The following is a 15508-nucleotide window of genomic DNA, read 5'->3' as shown; positions in this document are numbered from 1 at the left end:
ATCTTCTGAAATATTGTTATGTTTTCTTAAATGTTTTTGTTTTGTGCAAAATGTTATGTTCTGACATTCAGAGCCACTGAAGGGGAAATCCAGTTTTTAAATTTAGCATGTTGGAGCTTTAAGCTATAGAAAACACAAAATATTACACATTTCAGCTGGGCTAACCAGCTACGATGTGGCCCAGGCTACAAACACTAGAGTGAACACTGAGGTACAGTATAATAGACTGAACTACAATTTTCGCGCTGGATCAGATGTCATTTAAATTCATATGTCTGTTTATCTTGTTTTAAATCTATGATCTTCCTTGTTAAGAAAGAAATCATGTCATGTCTCTGCAATTCACTGAATATCACAAAAGTGGATTGGATAACATTCACAGACTGTTTTAAAAGTAAAAGACAGGGCAGAACAGGGCACCCTTCATGTAAACACAGTATGCTGTTGCGTGCCGATGCTGTGAAGGGAGAAAATGGAAGGGGAAGGAGAGCAGGTAGCCTAAGCTGTGTTAAGGGCTCCAAAAAAGAAATGGGCAGTTATTGCATGGGAAGTTTATTCACATTGTCTGAGCACTCAAATAGTATCCATTGAAGTAGGTATGAGGCATGGTCTTTTACTGTCCTATAGTAAATAAATGCATTGCATGTGGCAAAATCCGTAACTAGATTCTACCTGGAACAATAGTGTGTCTGATTGTGTCACTTGAGTGTACAGAGTTGAATTTGTGTATTACTTCACTATTAATATAATTAAAAACAACTACAGATAAGCATAGGATTTTAAATAGTTGATATGTGTGCCTCAGCGAGGAACAGCACAGAGTTGGTAGGGATAGGGACTGAGAGTGCCTCCAGACCAAAAACTCCAGACTGGGTTCTACGCCCTGTGGTGGTGGGAAGGAGAACCGCTGGAGCAGCGAGGTGAAGAACAGGAACAGCTCCATTCTGCCCAGCTGCTCTCCCAGACACGCTCTCTTCCCTGAAAAATCCCAGTCAAGAACTATCAATGAAGCATGTTAAGGAACACAGTAACACACACGCCATGTATAGCACAAGAGCTACACAAGGGATGGCTATTAAATAATAAGTATATACTCTTTTGATCCCGTGAGGGAAATTTGGTCTCTGCATTTATCCCAATCCGTGAATTAGTGAAACACACTCAACACACAGTGAGTAACTTTTTGTTGTAACTAGATGTACCGCAGAGCGGTAGTCCAGCGCCCAGTCCAGCACATGTTTTCCACAAAAATAAGTCACGCTGAAAGGCATATATGATTCTAACGGTCTCACTGAATTGCATTATGCACACTCAATTCTCACTGGTATCTGCTAGACAACAAGTACCAAAACATGATTAGTTCATAGATTTCACATGTAATATACATTTTATACAACCCCACCCCCATCTTGCCTGTTCATAATTCTGAGAATTTTTTGAATTGTGTGCATGTGTGCGTGTACATGTTTATGTTTATGTGTGTGTGGGTGGGTGTGTGTGCGTGCATGTGCATGTGCTTGTGTGTTTGCCTGTTTATGTGCCTGTGTGTGTGCATGTGCATGCATGCGTATACAGTAGGCAGTGCTTCGACTTGGCCAGCTTCACTCGCGGTCCGCGCATGGGATCACGCGGTATCACGGGACTTTAATTTGTATTTTTCCAGTGAGACGCTGCAACAACCCAAGCAACCGGTAGATGGCTCAAGTGAGCAGGGTGTCACGTAAAAAGAAATGGAGCCTGGAAAACCCTACACAGACTTCACTACAGACTTTAGCAGACTGGTTTAGAAATAATGTAATAGCCAGAAATATGCCTGCCCTGCCCTAATAAAGAAATATTTGGTTAACTGCGAGTGAATCCCGTTTGCAGCCGTAGAGACGCAGGACAAATTAAACATTCTGGTTTTCTCCGAGTGCAACGATGATAGACATCATTTGGACAAAATATAGAGTATTAACCTCCGTTGCTCAGCCAAATGCCTTCCTGTTACGTCCTGTTATCACGGAGTTACAGGCGATAAACGATTTTTGATGGTCACAAGTTTACTTCATTAGGAACTGTTCGTTATTTATTTAAGGGGCTACCGGAGAAGTTTTGGGAGCATTAGTCCAAAAAGACGTGACCCTCCCTCGCCAGCAATACATTTTTCTATGACCCTCCAAAGTGATTATGAAAAAATCACTGTCAACTTTTTCCGGGTTTATCACGTACTGTATTTTAACGTTTTCACATATTTGGCCATAAGCCGTTTATCATAGGCTATCACGAAACCAAACTACAAAGGCGAACACTTTCACAGGGGAAAATTAATTGGGCATGAATCATGCTGAACGGTTTGACTTCGTGCTTATTCAGTAGAGCATTTAGTGCTCTCCCCAATCCCAGACGTTCACATTGCATGTTTGTTTGTAATGGATGCAACCGCGAGATAGGCTATGCGTTTGACAATCAGTTGTTAACAGAACCAAGACATATAGCCCAGCAGCAATCTAGGGACTGTTCGTTATTTATTGAAGGGGCCACCGGAGGAATTTTGAGTGCTTCAGTTGGAAGTTGCATGACCCTCTCTTGCTTGCTAGAAATTGTTCAATGACCCTCAGACAGAATTGTTAAAAAAGACATGACCCTCCCCTGCCAATTGTCTTCCGCCCGCGCCACAGCCACACACTTTGTGATAACGTTCTTAAATCAATCTTTCCCGTGAGCTTGCATGCTACCAGTCCTTCCTTTTCAAATGTGTTGCGCCTGTTTGCACAATTTCACAAATAATCATATATGATTAATAGTATGACAAATAATCCCTGTGCATGGGGACCGAAACAATGCATGCCAACTTTTTCCGTGTTTATCACGTATTTTAACTTTCCCCGCTGTCTTGCCGTTTTAATGTTTTCCCGTAGAATATCCCATATTTTAATACTCTCATAACAGCCCTGCCATCGGGCCTGTCTCTGTGTTGCCCTGTTGCTACCCCTTGCCCTTCCAACGAAACAGATGTCTTCAAATCATCGTTTTCCTTGCTTGAAGGCGAACTTAGAGTGATGTTAACCTATTTAAGTTTAACGGCGCAATGGCGCTTGCATGTTCGGCCTTATGTCTACGTGCGCACCTGAGGCTACTCAGCTGCAAGAGAAATAATTTCCCCTGTTTGTATGTTCACTGCAAGTTGGCCTACCATAACTTACCAACTCTGCACTGTAGACTGACTATTTATATTTTTCTGTGAAATAAGCAAATGTATTTGTTCAACTTTATGAAGCAGAATTACGCATAGGCTACTTGGAACATAATACATTTGACAAAGGACAGATGTATGTTGCTAGTGACAAAATATTAACTTTCAATGTTTTACGATGTCTTTGTCATGGGGAAGTGTTTTTCCCCATGCATTTATTCTAGGTTACTGTCAGTGAGTGCCGTGAGAGAAGCGGGTTCTGTGTTTCGTTCATGTCAGTGACTGACGCGAGAGAAGCGGGGTCTGTGTTGTGTTGCGTTGCGTTAATTTATTTTCATTGGGCATACCTTGCCGTGCCGTCCACAGCTCTTCAGTTCTGACAAAGCCAAAATTACTCCTTTTGAAACAATGAGTGCAGGAAGCGTGTTTGTATGGTTATATTGCTTGACGGGGGGATCCCAAGCAGCTTTCAGCCATAAGGCTACTTTGAGAACATTTCAATTCACCCGACACTAATATTCAAAATGTTGAAAACTATTTCGGCATAGCCTATAAAGCAGTTTAATTAAATGGAATGTTAGTTGTAAACAAACGAGCTACTTGGTGAGGCTTGGCCTCACAGATGCGCTCCTGCCTTAGATGGCAGGAAAAATCTTCACGATAGGCCTATTAACTAACCACCCGATTCACGTTGGCTGGGGGGAAGGGGGGCCATCAGACAATTGTGCCCAGTTAATCCAGCCCTGCCCCCAAAAAATCACACCTTCCCACCTCTGACATCTTAAAAGAAGTCAAGAGGACTCCTTACTAACAGACCTGCGGTTTTGAAATCCTATGCAACTATAGGAGCTTCCAATCGCGAGGAAGCAATTTTGCATTGTAGGCATAACTAACATGCAATAACGCCGCCAACAACAACCAAAACTAGGCTAATCATTGTCAACATGTAAATTAAATGTAACATTATTGTGAATCAAATTAAAATGTTCTCTTTTGCAAACGTATAGGCATAGTAACAGAATAATCTAATGTTACAAAGATACTACATCAATCCGTATGTTTCATTAGGCTACTAGGCTATTTGTTTTGCCTTGATTCATTTAGGCTAGGCCTTTTTATTCAGGGGCCGTATTCACAGAGAATTTTAAGGCTAAAAGTAGCTCCTAACTGGCGAATTTAGGAGCAACTCCTAAAAATAATGGGCGTGTCACTCCTAACTTTAGGACTCCTAATTTCTTCACAAAAAGTAATTCAAGAAGCATTTTAGACCTAAAAGTAGCACCTAAGTCTGGGACAGCTTAAGTCGAGAGGACTCCTAACTCACTAAGACCTATTCATAAACAGCTTTTTTGTGGCATTTTACGTTACGATGTTTTGAAATGCGTAGCCTTTGCGCAACAGGAGCTTCCAATCGCGAGGGAACAATTTTGCATTCATAAAAGGGATGCAATAACACCAGTGGCGGTTCTAGACTCAATTACTCCCTGGGCGAGATCCCCCCGAGCGCCCCCCCCCCCCCCCCCCCCCCCCCCCAACAACAATAATCAATCAGAACTTTTGAGGTTTTGACCGTTTTGTTGCAAAGCATAATCCATCTCATGGTGAAATTAGTTGTTGTGTTTGTTAAAACCGAATTATTATTTTATAGGCTAAGCATAGGTATCATTGCAAGATGGCTAACAAACGTAAAAGTTATACTAGGCTAGGCCCTATCAATTAACATTGACGTTAGCCCTTCACTCATGACATGATACTGTTATTATTAGGACATTACATACCTTTATCCTTTGCTCGTTTCTCCTCTTCTACTTTTCTTTTTTTTTGGAACTGGGCACCTGATGGCTTTGACCGCTTTCTGTCCATCGTGTTTGGCACTCGACAGTCGACAACAATCCACAAATTCCCATGATCCACTCGCGACCACAGTCAAGACCAAACCAATTCACCTGGGTGACCTCTTAATCGTTTTGTCACCTATTTTTATTAGCCATTTCACACAGTTAATTAAATGTGCAGGAATCATAGGTCTGCATTCATAACATTATGAGATGTGCGTTGTTTGGAAGAAAGTCAAGGTGTGACTGATTTTAGCCCACTAATAGACTGTTGTAGGCTACTATACAGTGGATCCCCATTCATCCCCCCTTTCCCGTTTCATTAAGGAGACCCAGAGGTGAACTGTCCCCCGCAAACCCCTCCCTTCGCCCCTTCCTCTGCACAGTGCAGTGCAGTAGGCCTACCTTCTGAGCAACAGGGGCGCCAATTCCCTAATTCCTCACACAAGTGATGGATAATAGAAAATCGTTTTGCGACGTTTATTATTATTATTATTTTTTCTTTTTTTTTTTTTTAAGCGCTCGTGCCGCCCCCTACAAGATGCCGCCCCGGGCGACCGCCCGGTTCGCCCGTACCTAAAACCGCCACTGAATAACACCACCAACAACAACCAAAACTACTCATTGTTAACATGTAAATGAAATGTAACGTTTCATTGTGAATCAAATTAAAATGTTCTCCTCTTTGCAAACGTAGCCTAGGGATATGTTGACAGATTCATTTAATAATGTTGCAAAGGTAGGCTACTGCATCAATCCATAGGCCTATGTTTCATTAGGCTACTAAGCTATTTGTTTTGCCTTACTCTTTATTAATTTAGGCTAGGCCTTTTTATTCAGTTATTAATCATCTTCCGTCCTTCGCACTACTTGTGTAGCGCACGCATTCTCCGACCTTTCACCTGTCAGTCATCATCGGAAGAGAGGTGTTTGGAATTCCCGCGTTACAATCGTCAGTCAATCAAGGTGGTCACTTTAGTCAAGCTCGTGCATGAGTAATGACGTCATCCATAGCCACGAAGACTCACTCCTAGTTTAGGAGTTGTCTGAAAGGCTTTGTGAATAACTTTTAAGAGAAAACTCCAATCTAAAATCTTTAACTAGTAGTAAGATAAAAGCCTTTGTGAATAGCCTACGGCCCCAGTTATTCATCATCTTACGTCCTTGTGTAGCGCACGCATTCTGAGACCTGTCACCTGTCACTCATCATCGTAAGGGAGGTGTTTGGAATCATGCCCGCGTTACAATCATCAGCCAATCAAGGTGGTCACGCTTGCCCATTTACCCAAATTAATGGTCGAATATTACTGATGATCATTGTTATTTAAGAACAGGCAGTGTGCGTAGGGTACCAAAAACATCTTGCTCGTAAAAAAGCATCATAACGCACATTCTGGCGGGTCTGTTATTTACTGTAGGCTGCGCAAACCACATGCCTTTATTTTGGGCAAACCTGCATTCATTCATTCATTCAACCTTTATTTATTCTCGGAGGGTCATTGAGGGAAGCCCTCATTTTCAATGAAGCCGAAATTACAGAAGCGAAGCAAAGCGCTCCACAAACAAGACAACATTCGAGGCCTTCTGTTGAAGAATTTTATATGAAGCCTGCGCTGACAGTAATCCTCCTGCCCCTGATAGGCCTACCACACCACAGCTGTGGATAGTGTGGAATGTTCAAGTAATAACACAATCCAATGTGTGTCTCAATTGTCCCCCGCTGACCACCTCACACATTTCTCTAGATTTTGCAACGAACTTACATGACACAATGCCATAAAATATGCCAGTTTTAGGACACAGAATAATGTTTGTAATGATACCAGGTAGGCCAGGTATTGTCGAAGGTGCATGGTGAAGTGAAATTCTTACTTTGGAAAACAAACATTTGCCGATATCATCGCCGATCATCAGAATATTGCAACAGATTCTGTGTTCTGGACTGTAGGTAACTTGTTAAGCCAGTGGTTCTCAAACTTTTATTTCATTCCCCACTTTTATCAAGGGGCATGACTGATGATAGTGGAGATAACGTGTTATCCCGAGGCTTTTGCAAATCAGCATCTTCGACGGTAGTGATAGTATATTTTTTACTACCATATTTCTCTTGAGACTCAATCAGGACGATGCAAGTCAGTATCCAGGCTTTATTCTTTTCAATGAGGGGCCTAGTGCCCCTCAAGGGAGAAAAGTACATGTTTGTGTCACCCCATCATGGGTTTCACCAGATTCTCAATATTCTCTTCTAACTTCTCTGACTAACAGAGACCATATTTAAAGTTACACACAAAGAAGGAGTGACCTCTAGGTCCAACCCAGTTTGAATATGCAATAGAAAGGGAGGATGAGGATTAGGCCTTCATCAGGTCTGGTCAGCTTCTATTATCTTTTAATTAAAACTACCCCCTTTCCTGGGAAGTCCTTCAGAGGCTTGGACACATGCTGTTCTACAAACATTCACACCTTGGTGATGGGCAAAAGGCATAAACAATGGATACACTGCATACAGACCAAAGACACACACACAGGGTACACATGGGTACACAATCACAAATGACCATAAGAACTATACAGTCTTCAAGTCATAAAGACTTGAATCATTAAACCATTCACATAAAATATGAATACAAAATATTCCCTTCAGTAGTCTATTAAAAATATAAGTTTTCGATGTCCCAAACGGAGAGCCATACTTTATTGTTTTTAACAATCTCTATGCTACTCACAAAAATGTAGGCATGGGGACATGATGAAGTAGGTTATCCAACTGTCGTGTGTTAAATTATTGTGATTACGAGCCAGTGGTTTTCAAACATTATGCGTGACTCGGACATCTAACTAAATGCAACAGGCTCATATCGTCCTCGCATTCACAAAATGAGGACCAGTGTTTTGTCAAATTGCAAATAGCTATTCGTTTTAACTATTTTTTTTATGATAGTAGCCTATACAAAAAGCACTTCATACTATCTTAATCTTGGAATATGGGGAGGGAAGTGGCGCGTCTGCAGTCAGCCGAATGTAATTCTGCAGCATAAAGCAGATGTATTTGTTTATTGTACAGAAAAATAAAAATGACATGTCAAGCAGTCAATTGACTACATTGCAGTCAAGAAGTAGGGCAAATTAATTTACGAAACCAAAACGTGGGTCATAGTTGTCTAAGCCTCTATTGCGTAGCCTGTTAAAAACGTCGCCAGATAGTATTAAATCGGCAACAACATTGTTTTCTGCAGAAGCCTACCCAAGGCTACAGATTAATTCTGAACAGTTATTTCTCTACTGGCTCAATTATCACACCACTGTTTTGATTTGCGTAGGCCTATAGTTGCGTTAACCCCAACACTGACAATGTAGACAGCAAATTTCGATTTCGATTTTCGTTACCACCGTGTAGTCAAGCCTTAAGCCTTACCCAAGTAGCCTAAATCGAGGTAATGTTTAATTATGCATGATTTATTTTGTTATTGAATTCGTAGGCTGGGATTACTCTCGGCAACAATTATGTAAGGGACGGCAGGCAGAGCGATGTACAGTGGCAGAGCGACGCACAGTGGCTGAAAGTGGTACTAAAGCTTCACGAAGCTTCACGCGGCGTAATGCGCGAATGAAGTGGTCATTTGAAAGCGATGCCCACTGTATGTCTACTGTGTGAGTATGTGTCATACGTAGGATTACTGTGAATGTATGTGTGTGCGTGTGTATCTGTTTATGCACATGTGTGCATATGGAATAGGTTTACATGACCCCTGGAGGCAAACATACGCAAAAAATTGGTCATCCTAGGCCCTACGGTTCTCAAGATATTCACAGAAAACTGTGTCTGCCCTACCCTCCTTTCGGGGGGTCCAGTCCAGTGGGGTTACATGCCCACCAAGTTTCGTGTACCCCGGTCTTTCAGTGTCCCGGGAATCCTTGTTGGTGTACAGTCACTAAATGTACACATAAATTATTTTATTGTAAGGCCCCCCATGAACGAAAGTCCACGAAACTTGGCATGCATTCAGAGGGTGTCATAATGATCCTATACTTTCAATTTTGTGCAGTTTTGACCATGTCAGCCAGAGATATTGTGATAAAAAAACCTAATGTTTTGCTTTTTCATTTTTAACTAGGTGGCGCTATACATGAAATAAGTGGTAATGGGATAGGTTGACATGCCCCCTTAAGACCAACATACAAAAAAAAGGTGGACCTCCTAGGCCCTACGGTTCTCGAGATATTCACAGAAAACTGTCTCCGGCCACCTACAGGCCAGTTGGTATATAGTAACATAAATTAATTTATTGTGTGGTCCCCCATGAACGGAATTCCACGAAACTTGGCGTGCATTCAGAGGGTGTCATAATGATCCTACACTTCCAATTTCGTGCAGTTTTGACTATGTTAGGCTTTTTTGTGTTTAACTAGGTGGCGCTATACATGAAATGAGTGGTTATGGAATGGGTTGACATGGCCCTTTGAGATCAACATACAAAAAAATGGTCATCCTAAACCCTACGGTTCTCGAGATATTCACAGAAAACTGTGTCTGCCCTACCCTCCTTTTGGGGGGTCCAGTCCAGCGGGGGGGCTACAGATCAAAACGAAAAAAGGAGGTTCCATGCTATCCATGTGGGGTTACATTCCCACCAAGTTTCGTGTACCCCGGTCTTACAGTGTCCCGGGAATCCTTGACGGAAATTTAGGCGCTTCGCTGCGCGGCGGTCATAATAATGTCTATGGTTTCATACAAATATTTCAGTCTATGGTTTCATACAAATATTATTCCTTTCATTGGCAAACCATTCTGAAAGTTTATTTTGTCATTCTGAATAACTGACTGTGTCCATACCATTGTGATTTGTGTGAGTTCAGTTTCAAGTAATGCAGCATAAAACAAACTGCTTCTTAAATTGTAGTACAATACTTTAGGGGCTAAAATGTTTTAGCCATTATTCAAACTCAACCATCACTGAAGATTCATAAATGAGGTATACCAATAGAAAAAGGCAGGAAGGCCTCCCTCCTCATGAACTTACCCTCTGCATCCAGGAAGTGTCCGGGGTTGAAGGTGTGAGGGGTCCCCCATTCCGTTTCATCGAATAGAACAGAGGTGAGGCTGGCCAACCCCAATTGTGCCCTGACAAAAAAGCAGCAAAATCATGGTAATTAAAGATTGACTAAAGAAGAAATAGATAGGTGTTTGTTACACCACCGAAGAGGGTGCTATTAGCCACTCTGACAAATTTGAATAATGGATAAAATGCCTAGGACATAAAATTAGGTTTCAAAATTATTAAAAAAGTAATTGAAATGCTGGGGGCATGTCCACTGCAGGTGCTGACACCAAGCCCAATCCCTAATCTCAGTTGTCTCAAAGTCTCAACCTCTTCTTCCTCCTCATCCTTTGGAACATTATGACAGTAATGTTATCAGTAACTTCAAATCCTGTAGAAAAATCCTTGATGCTAAAAGCACTCATGCCACTGGGGGGTTTCACGCCAAGTTAACAGAGACTTTCTAATGAGGAGACACAGCACTCAAAGAATCGTCCATAGAAATGTATGGGGTTGTCTACACATATCCCGCCCCATCATGTATTGTAAGTAACCAACCGCATTTTTATCCTTTTTAGCTTTATTTAAGCCATTTGGGGGGGGGGAGATATTTATATCGTTTAATTCCGACAGAGTGGGGGGACTTGCCTAAATGGACTTTGGCAAAGACCTGTGAACTCAGACATGCAGAAATACAGTTTGACAATCCAGTTCCACAAATCAGTACACTGAGTTCATATATTTTTTTCACTTTTTTCAGCCAACACATATGTATTGTAACGTCGGTGCCTTCCGGACTGAGTGCTACAGTAGCCTCCCAGAATGCAATGTGTGTGAATGCTGGATTGTGTAATGTCATTTTAGTGAGTGTAATTGTGTTTACCTTGTCATGTATGTGTTAGCTTGTGTAGTCTTTCTTTAGGTTGTACCTCATGTGTTTTAACCAGTGTATTGTATGTGACTACCCTGTTCGTGTATCATGCTTGTTTTATTGACTTCCCTTGTGTTTCCTGTGTAATGGTGTCTGTGTGTATGGGTGATTCCCGCTTCCGCAAATAAACCTTTGTTTGGACATCTGTGTGTTGCATCAATTGTTACAGTATAATGCATTAGTTAAATAAGCAATATGACATGAGTGGGAGTGGTGTTGGGGAAGGATATCGGTTGTAATTCGGTCGAAATATATATATATATATATATATATATACAGTATATATATATATATATATATATATATATATATATACACTAATAAATAGCTCAACCTAACCATTGTATAATCTTTCACTAATGTATTATCTAAATGCACTACACCATGCTTAGCTCACCTTGGGAATGGTGTAGTCACCAATTTGGGTGTCTTTGGTGGGACATCTACCCAAGTTCAATGGAATGATGTTTCCAAATCTCTGGATCTCATGGATAACAGCATCCGAATAAGGTAAGTTCTCCCTGTCTGCCAAAGAAAGCTGTCGTGAAGATCCAACCACTTGGTCTAGCTCTTTTTGCACTTTGCCTAAAAATGAAGCAAGAAAGAAAAAGTTTGAAATACAAAAATGAGATAGTCCGGAAAATACGGTATTATAAGTCGCACTTTTTTTCATAGTTTGGCTGGTCCTGTGACTTATAGTCAGGTGCGACTTATATATGAAAAAAAAAATTATATAATTGAACATGTTTTTAAATGTTAATTTATATTAACTGACATGAACCCTACATGAAACATTATCGTCTACAGCCTTGAGAGAGTGCTCTCAAATGCACAAGTTGTGAAACACACGTGCATACTTAAATCCTCAAATTACTGCCGAGATTCTATTTATAGCTGGGCCTCAGATTCAGACAAATAAAAGCCAGTATAATTTTGTTTCAATTTAACTCATAAAATAGCTCTTCTTAATAATTTATATTGTTGGTTGGTTTAATATTGTTGCCAACAAAGTCATTGTCCTACACCATGAGTCTCCAACACATTGCTCTCAAGCTACCAGTAGCATGCAGCCCCAGGTTAACCTACATTTAAACACAATTGTTGCTGCGAGGCATCAGCCTACCAATTTTATAAAAAAGTAAATCATGCATAATTTAAAAAATAACTAAATTTAGGCTATCTTAGACCTCTTTGGCTATATGGAATAAGGTTTCCCTTGCAGCACAGCACACATTCCATGAATGAATGAATGAATGAAAGCGGATGCCTTATCTCGCAATAAGCGGATGGACATCCCGACACTCTTTCATACATGAAACTTAATAGTGACCAAATGCCATTGATAGCCTACCGGTATGCTGCTCCAAACGAAAAGTATAGGGCTATGTCTCACAGTAAAACGCAAGAAATGAAGGCCTATAGCTGACTCGAATAGGCTAGCCATGGTCCAAATAAAGGTGCTGTGCTTTGCCCAGCCATAAATTCACGATTCAGGATAGTCTGTCCCCTAAACATTCCTCATCCGTTATCTGGACATGCATGAAAACATTTGAAAACAAAACTCACTGCCATGTAATATTTGATCGCTGTTTTGCTAGTAATTATCTTTCACGTGAATACGCACAGAAAGTGAAAGTAGGCCTACTATGCACTCCGTGTCTGTATCTGTCTGTTCACGTCCGTAATCGATTATAACGTTCCTCAAATGGAGAACACATCCATGTTCTCTCGCGTTATATTATAGGCTGTCATGCTTCTGTGTTTGCGGTTCCTGATCGCTAAACGTTTGTTTTCCTTTCCTGTCGATAGCGGTTGATGTAGAAGCACGTATTAGGCTATAATAATTTGACTTTAGCGGTGACAAATCCTGCTGAGAGAGAGAGCAAAGAGAGAGAGGCACCCCCAAAGTGGTCCTGCGGCGCGCGTGTGTGTGTCTCTGCATGGGGTTCAATTGAAGTCAGAGTTGGTCAGCTTTCAGGCCGCTCCATTATTAGATTAACGTCAGACAGCGCTGTAAAATGTGTGGAAATTTCTCGCATTATGATGGCTAGCGTTGCGGGACTTTTATTAGTATGCTCAATACTTAGTAATAATTTATGCGCAATCCCGCGCTGAAATGTAGGCCCTGGTTTTAAATGCGCATCTTTTTTTCTCTCGCTCTCTCAGTGAGCATTTGTTCTGCTGCCAGCTTGTGCCAATACGCTATATCGTCCAAAATGCTTGGTTGCATTGCATTCTCCACATTTTTAGCTAAAATTTAATGTACCACATCAGCATTTTTGTTCAGTGAATCTTTTGTAAATTGCTTTACAATAGTGTCGGGCACTTGTCAGCAGCCTTCGGCTTGCCTCTTGCCACTATTCACTCCTTGTCTTCAAGATTCCCTGTAGAATTCTCAATATTTTTGGCCTCAATGTGTTCAGTTACATAGTCTGTCTGTTCTTAGTCTTGGATTTTGTGAAATAAATTTCTAAATATCACCTGCTTGCTGCAGCTTCGGTCTGCACGTCCTTTTAAAACCGCATATTTTTCTCTCTCGAGCATTTAATCTGCTGCCGGCTTGTCTCTCCACATTGTCCAAAATGCTTGATTGCATTGCATTCTCCACATTTTTAGCTAAATTTTCATGTACCATATAAGCATTTTTGTTCAGTGAATCTTTTGTAAATTGCTTTACAATTACCGTCGGGCCTATATGCCTATTGCCTGGCTTGCCTCAGCTTCGGTCACGTCCTTTTAAAACCGTCTTTTTCTCTATCGTGAGCATTTAATCTGCTGCCAGTTTGTGACTCCACATCGCCCAAAATGCTTGATTGCATTGCATTCTCCACATTTTTAGCAAAAGTTTCATGTATCATATCAGCATTTTTGTTCAGTGAATCTTTTGTAAATTGCTTTACAATTACCGTAGGGCCTATAGGCCTATCGCCTGGCTTGCTTCAGTCACGTCTAAAACTGCATCTTTTTCTCTCTTGTGAGCATTTAATCTGCTGCCAGCCTGTGACTCCACTCCACATCGCCCAAAAAGCTTGATTGCATTGTATTCTCCACATTTTAGATACATTTTGGTGTAGCCTACCACATGGTATTTTCTTTCAGTGAATCTTTTGCTTTGCAATGACCTTCCTGCCCTCCTCTTGGCTGCCTTCACGCCTTCGTCTTCATTAACATTAATCTTTTTGGCCTCAATAATCCAGTTACATAGTCTCTGTTTTTGGTTTTGGATTTTGTGAAATACATTTCTAAATAGGTGCGACTTATATATCTTTTTTTCCTGTTCATGATGCATTTTTTGACTAATGCGACTTAAACTCAGGAGCGACTTATAGTCCGGAAAATAGGTACATTCAATTTAATCAGGGATTATCAGTGATACAGGTCCTGCATGAGACTATGCAAAACCACTCACGCTGTATTTCAGGATATGTGATCATATACAGCAGTGCCCAGTACAGGGTAGTAGAGGTCTCAGTTCCTGCGACAAACAGGTCCAGTGTGCAGAAGCACAGGTTTTCTATATCAAAGCCTGATGCTTCATCATCCTTCCACTAGAGAAAGAGAGTTGATTCATACATTGTGTGCAATATCATTACATATACCTTTTGCACCTTTAATTAATCATATGTAACTCAAATAGTAGTTTGCATGATTAAATTCACCTTTCCCATTTCTGCAAGGAAACAATCAATGTAGTCCCTAGGGGAAGAAGGATCATAGTCCACACGGTGATCCTCAATTCTATCAGAAAGACTCAGGAAGGTACAATGAAAGATAACACACGTTTTAATCCATCAAAGGATATACAAAAGGCATAAGCAACAATAAGACAGTCTTTGGCATAGGCCCCGTCCTCGGTCCAGGTCAGAGTGTGCAGACCCTTGCAGATCCTGCCGGTATGAGACGGCAGGGGCGGAGCCTACCCCCTGGACATCTGGACAAGGCCAAACTGATGGTGGTTAGGGAGGGAGGGTGGGAACATCGAAAATCGGCACCTGAAAGCAACAGGCAGGTGCAAAGTAAAGTGATTATAAAGGCTGATGCAGACTGGTGATTGGTCGGAAGTAATGAATGAATGAGTGACGCATGCATTGAGTCTTCCTGACAGAATTTACGCTAACGCTTCCATTTCTATCAGAAAGACTCAGGAAGGTACAATGAAAGATAACACACGTTTTAATCCATCAAAGGATATACAAAAGGCATAAGCAACAATAAGACAGTCTTTGGCATAGGCCCCGTCCTCGGTCCAGGTCACAGAGTGTGCAGACCCTTGCAGATCCTGCTGGTATGAGACGGCAGGGGCGGAGCCTACCCCCAAAGAATAAGAAAAAGATAACCATCTAAGCATTCTGGTGGGTATCCTCTCTGAAATAAAGCATAACAACATTAAACAGTGCATGTTGTATTATCCGGTTGAGCTCGGGAGATGAATCAGAGAAAGCAAGACAGACAGCAGAGACAGATGAAGAATATACTATTAATAAAATAAACTGATAATTTGATGTGGATGATTATGATGATGGATTCA

At 41.2% G+C, this 15508-nt stretch overlaps 1 pseudogene; it reads right to left on the bottom strand.

Moving 5' to 3' along the window:
* Positions 1-419: 419 nt before the first annotated feature.
* LOC143116827 (cytochrome P450 2J2-like) lies at positions 420-14835 on the bottom strand (annotated as a pseudogene).
* Between the last annotated feature and the right edge of the window lie 673 nt (positions 14836-15508).

Source organism: Alosa pseudoharengus, unplaced genomic scaffold (genome assembly GCF_046254945.1).
Source record: "Alosa pseudoharengus isolate Yale_2024_CS ecotype anadromous, Long Island Sound unplaced genomic scaffold, YU_APseudo_1.1 YU_APseudo_1.1_scf_11, whole genome shotgun sequence".
Classification (NCBI taxonomy): Eukaryota; Metazoa; Chordata; class Actinopteri; order Clupeiformes; family Clupeidae; genus Alosa; species Alosa pseudoharengus.
The sequence above is the reverse complement of the archived record's forward strand: the minus strand, read 5'-3'. Positions and strand labels throughout refer to the sequence as shown.